The following is a 7,266-nucleotide window of genomic DNA, read 5'->3' on the forward strand; positions in this document are numbered from 1 at the left end:
TGTGTCTGGCTTTTTTCATAGCATCATGTTTTCAAGGTTCATCCATGTTGTAGCATATACCTGTCCTCCATTTGTTTTTGTTGGTGACTAACATTCCATTGTATAGATATACCACTTCTTGTTTATCCATCCATCCGTTGATGGACACTTGGGTTGTTTGCACTTATTGGCTATTGTAAATAATGCTGCTGTGAAATCGGTGTACAAAAATCTGAGCCTCTATTTTCAGTTCTTTTAGGTATATACCTAGGAGTGGAATTGCTGGGTCATATTGTAATTCTATGTTTAACTTTTTGAGGAGCTGCCAAACTGTTTTCCACAGTGGCTGCACCATTTCACATTCCTGTCAGCCACGTGTGAGGGTTCCAATTTCTCCACATCCTCACCAACATTTATTATTTTTTGTAGTTTTGTTGTTGTTACATCTATCCTAGTGGGTGTGAAGTGGTACCTCATTGCGGTTTTGGTTTATATTTTCCTAATGATTACTGATGTTGAGCATCTTCTCTTTTAACTGGTTTCTCAGACTTGCCCCCTCCTCCAATCGTTACACTGAAGAGTAGGCTGAGTCCTTATAAAACACAAGTCTGATCATGTCTCCCCCAGTTCAGAACCCCTCAGTGCCCTCCCACCCACTCTCCCTAGATACAGCACACATCCCTGCCCTCCCTGCCCCTAAAACACACACCATTTGTGCTCCAGCCTTTAGAAAATTCTTCCAGTGCTAAAAGACACTTCTGCAAACCCTTGCACCTGCTGTTCTCTCTGCCTAGAACATCTTCCTACGCTCTCCTCTGCCCCTCCCCCACTAAGGCCTCCCATCCATCATGTCTCAGACCTCACTGGCTCCCCTTAACCTTTCACATCAGGGTTCTGTGCCCCTTCTCTGTGCTCCCCCATCACACCCTCCCTCCCTCATCATGTCACTTGCCCCTCTGATTTGTAATTGCCAGTTCAACTGTCAGTTTCAAAGGCTGAAACCCCCCAGGGTCAAGGTCAGGTCTGTAGGCTCAGCCTTGAATCCTCAGAGCCCAGCACAGCCTGGGTCTCAGTAAAACACAGTGCAGACTGGTCACTTGGAGAGAAAGGTGATGGGCTCGTGGGTGGATGCGTAGATGTGTTTGATTGCCGACCTGGCCCCAGTCTGCTTCCTCTGCCCGGAAGTTCCTCCACCATGGTTCAGACATTTTGGTCCCACCAGTTGGCCATGTGCACCTGACTCTCATCCACGCACAGCCTGGGCTCAAGCCAGCGCCTTCATCCACAGACATGGTTGAGGGACAATAAGTCCATATTGTCTTTCCACATCTGGGTTTTAAATTCCTTTCCATCTTAAATTCCCTCTTCTGTGCCCTGGACCTCAGCCGTCCCCAGCACCTCAGGAATCTTCCTTTGTCACTTCTGTCCCTCCGTTCCCAGCCTCTGCGGTATCTCCCCCCCACTTATCTCTACCCTCTGCCCTATTTCCTTTCCTACAAAACCCTATGCTTCAGAGATTCCAACCTTAGCTTTGGAATTGGAATCACAGCGGGAGGTCTGAAAAATCCCCATGACCAGGCTGCATCCCTACTAATTAAATGGGAAAGGGGGGGCACACAGATACCTGCACGTCGGTACTTTTAAAGCACCCAGGTTACTTTAACTTGCCTCGAGTTTCAGAACCACTGTTCTCCTTGACCCTGTAACCCCTCAGGCTGCCCCATTTTTTCTTTTGTCCAAATATCTCAGTTGAGTTCTCTGCACCCTGACTTCCATTCTTATCAGCAGCTAATTCAACTCTTAGCAATCTAGCGTCTGGCCTGAGAGTGCCCAGAAAGCACCCCTCCAGGCTGCTGCAGCCAAGTGGCCCCCTGTTCCTGTCATCCTCCTCTGTCTCCCTGCAGCCTGGTGGAGGGCCGTGTGGGGTTGTGAGAACCTGGCCTCAAACCCTAACTCCAGCCCTTCCTTGCTGTGCGATCTTGAGCAAGTTACTTAAACTCTCTGAGCCTTAGTTTCCTTCAGTGTAAACCTCCCTCCTGGGTCAGCTCTGAGAGTGGGCTGTGATAATGCAGAAAATGCATGTCCAGTGCCTAACAATGCTCTGGATTATGATCCAGACCCTAGGCCCCTTCTACAAACCCTCTTCTCCATGGGCTGCCTTGCTGACCACTAGGGTCCTCCCACTGGCCTCTCTCACCTCTCTCTTTCTTTCCTCAGTCCCCTAAGAATTGCTAACCCTGAATGAGCATTGACTTTAAGCCTGGCAGCATCAAAGCCCTGTTAACCTCCAGGTCTGACCACAGCCTTAGGAGGAATGTAATCTCCTCATCTCCATTTTACAGATGAGAAAACTGAGGCACAGGCGGGCAAGCTGTCAAAGCTCATGCTGCATGGAAGTGACAGGCCTGGGTTTCAAATCATGAGAGTTTGACAGAAGGGCCGGGCTCCTCGCCCCTGCACCCATTGCCTCCCATTGAGAGAGGCCCAGGCCTCAGTCCTGGACCCTCTGTGTTCCCTGCAACCCTTTCTAGATAGTGCCAAGTTCCTAAATTTCATAGATCTAGATGTGAAAGGTAAAATAGAGAAGCTGCTAGAAGAAAACAAAAGAGCACATCATCATGACATTGGGGGCAGCAAATATTTCCTAAATAGGATTCTAAAATACCGAACCTTAAAAGAAAAGATAAACTGGATTGAATTAAAATCGAGAAGTTTTTTTGTTAAAAAAAAAAAAAAATCGAGAACTTCTGCTCATCTAAAGACACCATTAAAAGAGTTAGAAAGCCAGCCACAGAGTGGTAGAGACATACACAGTCTGCACAGCTGACAAAAGGTTCGTATCCAGCATAGAGAAAGAGCTTCTATGATTCAATCCACTTTCCCACAGACTTCCTTGTAAACATCATATAGGCCTGGATTTGGATCCTGGCTTTTCCACCTGTTTAGTGAGATCTTGGACAAGTCTCTCTGAGTTTCTGACACCCTAAATTAATTCTCATATTTCTAAATTGGGGATCAAATCCATGGCAGTATCCCACATTGTTGTGTTTCCTATGGGAATCAAAAAAGAGATAATTTTTCAAAAGTGGATCATGTATCAGATGGGGGGTTATGTGTATATATATCAAGACCGCCCCCAACCCCTATCCCTCCTCTCAGATTGAAGGTCCCCAAGGACTTGGGCCCGGTGTTAGGCTGATCTCTGGCACTGTGCACAGGACCTGGCACATTGCTCAGAGTATATGGGAGCACATATTTAATACATGAGTGGGCAGGGAACAGCATTCCTGGATGAGGGAACAGCATGAGGGTGGAAATGTACAGTCAAGTACATTGGGGGTCAGGTTAGGGTAGAATCACAGGAAAAGTGAGAACACGCTGGGCCTGGATGGGGATGGATCTTAAATACAGGCATTGTCTGGAAGGCCCTAGGCAGCCGTTACAGTTTTGGGGACAAGGGCTGTGTACAGGAAGGGGGAGAGAGAAAGGGAGAGACAGAGAGCTTTAGAGATTGGAGGTCAGGGGTGGTAAAAGATTTCTTTCTAAGCAGCAGCCATTTCAGAACTTCTGCTTCAAAAGAAGGAAGCCAATGAGTGAGAAACAACAGAAAAAGAGTGCGTTCAGTGGGAGGGGTGGCCAGTGGCCAGAGGTGAATGAGGGGAGCAGAGCTGGAGAGGATCTGCCCACACCACCCCTTCCTCTCCTGCCAGAAAGGGACCACCAGACAGAGTGCTTCTCCAAAGGGGTCCCCAGACCAGCAGCCCCAGTGTCACCCTCACCGGGGAGGTTGCTAGAGATACCAAGTCTCAGACCCCACCCCAGACCCACAGAATCAGAATCTCCTGGGGGTGGGCCCAGCGCTCTGTTCTAACAAGCCCTCCAGGGAGTTCCGAGTGCTCCAATGTAAGAATCATGATGAGGCCACCGCAGAGAAGAAAGTCTTCCCTGATCTTCCCTTTCAGAGACACTGGTGAAAGATGAGAGATGACTGAGCCAGCCTCCCCAAGCAAAGGGTATTCACCTGGAGATGAGAATTTGAAACTGCTCTTGGGTGCAGCTCAGCCCGACTCTCCATCTTTGCACAAACACTGGCTCTTGTGGGGTGCCCAGAATCCAACGCAAAGACTCATCCCCTGAAAAATGTCTCACTCCACCTGGCCTCCTGCTGTGAATTTACTTGGTACATCCCGTCTTATCCCAGGACTCGAACATTATCAGAACTGGCAGCCCAGCAAGTGGCTCTGTGGCAGGTGCTGGCTGAGGCCACGCCCGGTAATTGATGAGCCATTCAGGGCCCTGCACCTGACCCAGGTTCTGACCCAGGGCTTGATTATCAATTAGTGTAAAATAGCAGCACTGCAGGGGAAGGGGCAGTGCCTGGGTGTGGGAGGGGCGGACCAGGACTGGAGGAAGGTCTTCCCAGCGCGCTAGCTGGGTGCAGTTCTAACCTCCCATCTCCAGTGTCTGACCTGCCTTCAGAGGTGAGTTGCATGCTGCAGGGGATTGGTGAGTGCTCATCTTGCTGGCAGGGTGGACCCCAGCCCTAGCATTTTGTGTTGAAGCTTGAGAAAGAAGAGTTGCCTGTATTCCCAGCTCTGAGGGTAGAGTGGAGAGGGGAATCGGTGATACTGACTCTTCCTTGTACACTTTCTAGAAAGCCTTGTCTTATTCTTAGGATGAAATCCTCCTCATCCATGAAATCCTGGTCAAATGGCCTCCCTGCCTTTAAGGTTTACCGACACGTGAGCCTGGGCTGCTGCCCATCTCTCTTTGCCCATCCTCATCACCCTGGGCTGGGAATGTGTGTCCTTCGTGCTTTCACCCTCCCCAGGGCCGAGGCAGCCCTGGGGTCCCAGTTAAAGGAGACTGCTGCGTGTCTGGGCGAATTTGCTAAGTTATTTAAACAAGTAACTAAGAATCATGAGGACCCCAAATTGTCAGCTGGGGGAAGATGACAAAGAAAGGACTTGGTTGAAGAAAAAGGCTCATGGCCCAACAATTTTAATTTAGGTTTAAATAGCCACAGATATGCAAAAACTGTCCCAAGTTCTGCAGTGACAAATCTTCCTCCCATTCCTCTTTCCTACTTGTCCATTTCTATTCCCAAGGGCAGTGCCCTTCCTAATTTCTTATGTGCATACAAGCATATGCAAAGATAGGTTCTAATTTCCATCCTTTTACAGCGAATCTGTGCATTATGTGCATTGAATCCACCCCTCCCCCATTAACTGACCTTGGGATTTTCCATGTCCAGACGTAAGTGTCCTTGTTATTTTTAACAGTTGTGTCATATTCCACTTCATGCATATACTGTGACTTATCTCACCAGTCCCTTCTTAGGGACTTTGGGTTTGTCATCTACTATCATAAGCAATGCTATGATGCTTCAGTTTAGACATGGATTTTATTTGAGGGCACCTTTAGGATAAATTCCTGAAAGTGGAAGTGCTGGGTCAGAGGGTAACTGCATTGTCACTGTGGTGGATATTGCCTTCTTTCCTCTGATGGGGAGGTAGAAAGCAGACTGCTGAGAACCAGACAGGGCAGAATTTCAACCTCTTCTCCGTGCTTTCTAGCTATTTGCTCACCTGCTCAGAGCTTCAGTGTTTAAAACCTATAAAATGTGGCCCACACAGTTGTGTGGATGAAATAGGACCAGCTATGTAAAGTATTTGTTTCAGGGCCAAAGACACAATGAGACCTCCAAGTGTCAAGAGGAGTGGAGTCTGGCCATATAGCTGCCCTCACATCTTCCCAAGGGCAGGCAGCCTGGGTGCCCCCGGGTGTCTGAGAGCCAAGGATTGAGCCTGGTCTTCAAGGCATTGGTTCCAGTTGGAGGATCCCCTCCCCAGCCTTATGCATCGTCTTCTCCCTGAAGCTTCTAATATGTCCTGAGAATGGAACACTGGGTCTCCTCAGGGCCTTCTGGGGATAGCTATTGGGCAGCCTGAAGGAAGGCATTTGGTCTGCCTTACAGCCTCAAAGCTCTGATCCCTGGCACAGTCTCCAAATAAACGCACTATCTGCCATGTATTGAGTGTTTGCCACTGGCCTGATATAATTATGAGTATTCTACACGCATGATTCCATTCAGTTCTCAGAATTATCCCCTAGGATGGGAAAGATTAAATCACCACCAGCCAACCTCTTCATCATTCTGCAGCCTCGCCCCATCCAAAGGGAATGTCTTGTTTGCAGGACCACTGAGTTCTTCCACGCTTTCCCCTCCGCGGGGTGCGTGGGGCAGGGTGGTGAGAGACACTGCGATGTGTGTGCAGTTTCCTGTTGCCCTCCTGTTTCTTTTTCTTTTTTTTCTTTTTTTTTTAATAGCCATTCTAAGGGATTCCCTGGTGGCACAGTGGTTAAGAATCCGCCTGCCAAGGCAGGGGACACGGGCTCAAGCTCTGGTCTGGGAAGATCCCACATGCCACAGAGCAACTAAGCCCGCATGCCACAACTACTGAAGCCCACGTGCCTAGAGCTGTGCTCTGCAACAAGAGAAGCCACCGCAGTGAGAAGCCCATGCACCGCAACGAAGAGTAGCCCCCGCTCGCCACAACTAGAGAAAGCCCACGCGCAGCAACGAAGACCCAACGCAGCCAAAAATAAATAAATAAATTTATTTTTTTAAAAGTTAGCCATTCTTCTTTTTTTAAAAAATATTTATTTATTTGGTTGCATGGGGTCTTAGTTGCAGCAGGCAGGCTCCTTAGTTGCGGCACGTGGTCTCCTTAGTTGTGGCATGTGAACTCTTAGTTGTGGCATGCATGTGGGATCTAGTTCCCTGACCAGGGATCAAACCCGGGCCCCCTGCATTGGGAGCTTGGAGTCTTAGCCACTGCACCACCAGGGAAGTCCCACCTCTTGTTTATTTTACCCGGGGCGGGGGTTGGGGGTGAGCCCTCATTTGAAAAGTATACGGTCAGATTAAAGGGTGAATTTGATTTTAGAGGATGGGAAATGCAGTCTGTGTGTCTAGAAAGAAAAACATAACTTACCTGGTACTAACATCTCAAAACGTGTGTGCGAAATTTTACCGTCAACACCATTGCTGCCAACATGTAGTATCAAAAGTTAGTTGGTGACCAATCTTTTGAATCCTCTCCCCCAGAGGAGCATCCTCTGAGTCTTCTCAGTAGACCCGGAACATTGCGTCTGCATGTCAGCATCTGTTCTCTCTCTTGCTACAGGGGATCGGGACGAATTGGGAACCCAGGATCTGGGTGACGGGCTCATTCCTCTAAGCCCTGGAACCTGGTAGCTCAGGCACTTCATCGATCGAAGACC

The sequence above is a fragment of the Balaenoptera musculus genome, chromosome 19, assembly GCF_009873245.2.
Source record: "Balaenoptera musculus isolate JJ_BM4_2016_0621 chromosome 19, mBalMus1.pri.v3, whole genome shotgun sequence".
In the NCBI taxonomy this organism is placed as follows: domain Eukaryota; kingdom Metazoa; phylum Chordata; class Mammalia; order Artiodactyla; family Balaenopteridae; genus Balaenoptera; species Balaenoptera musculus.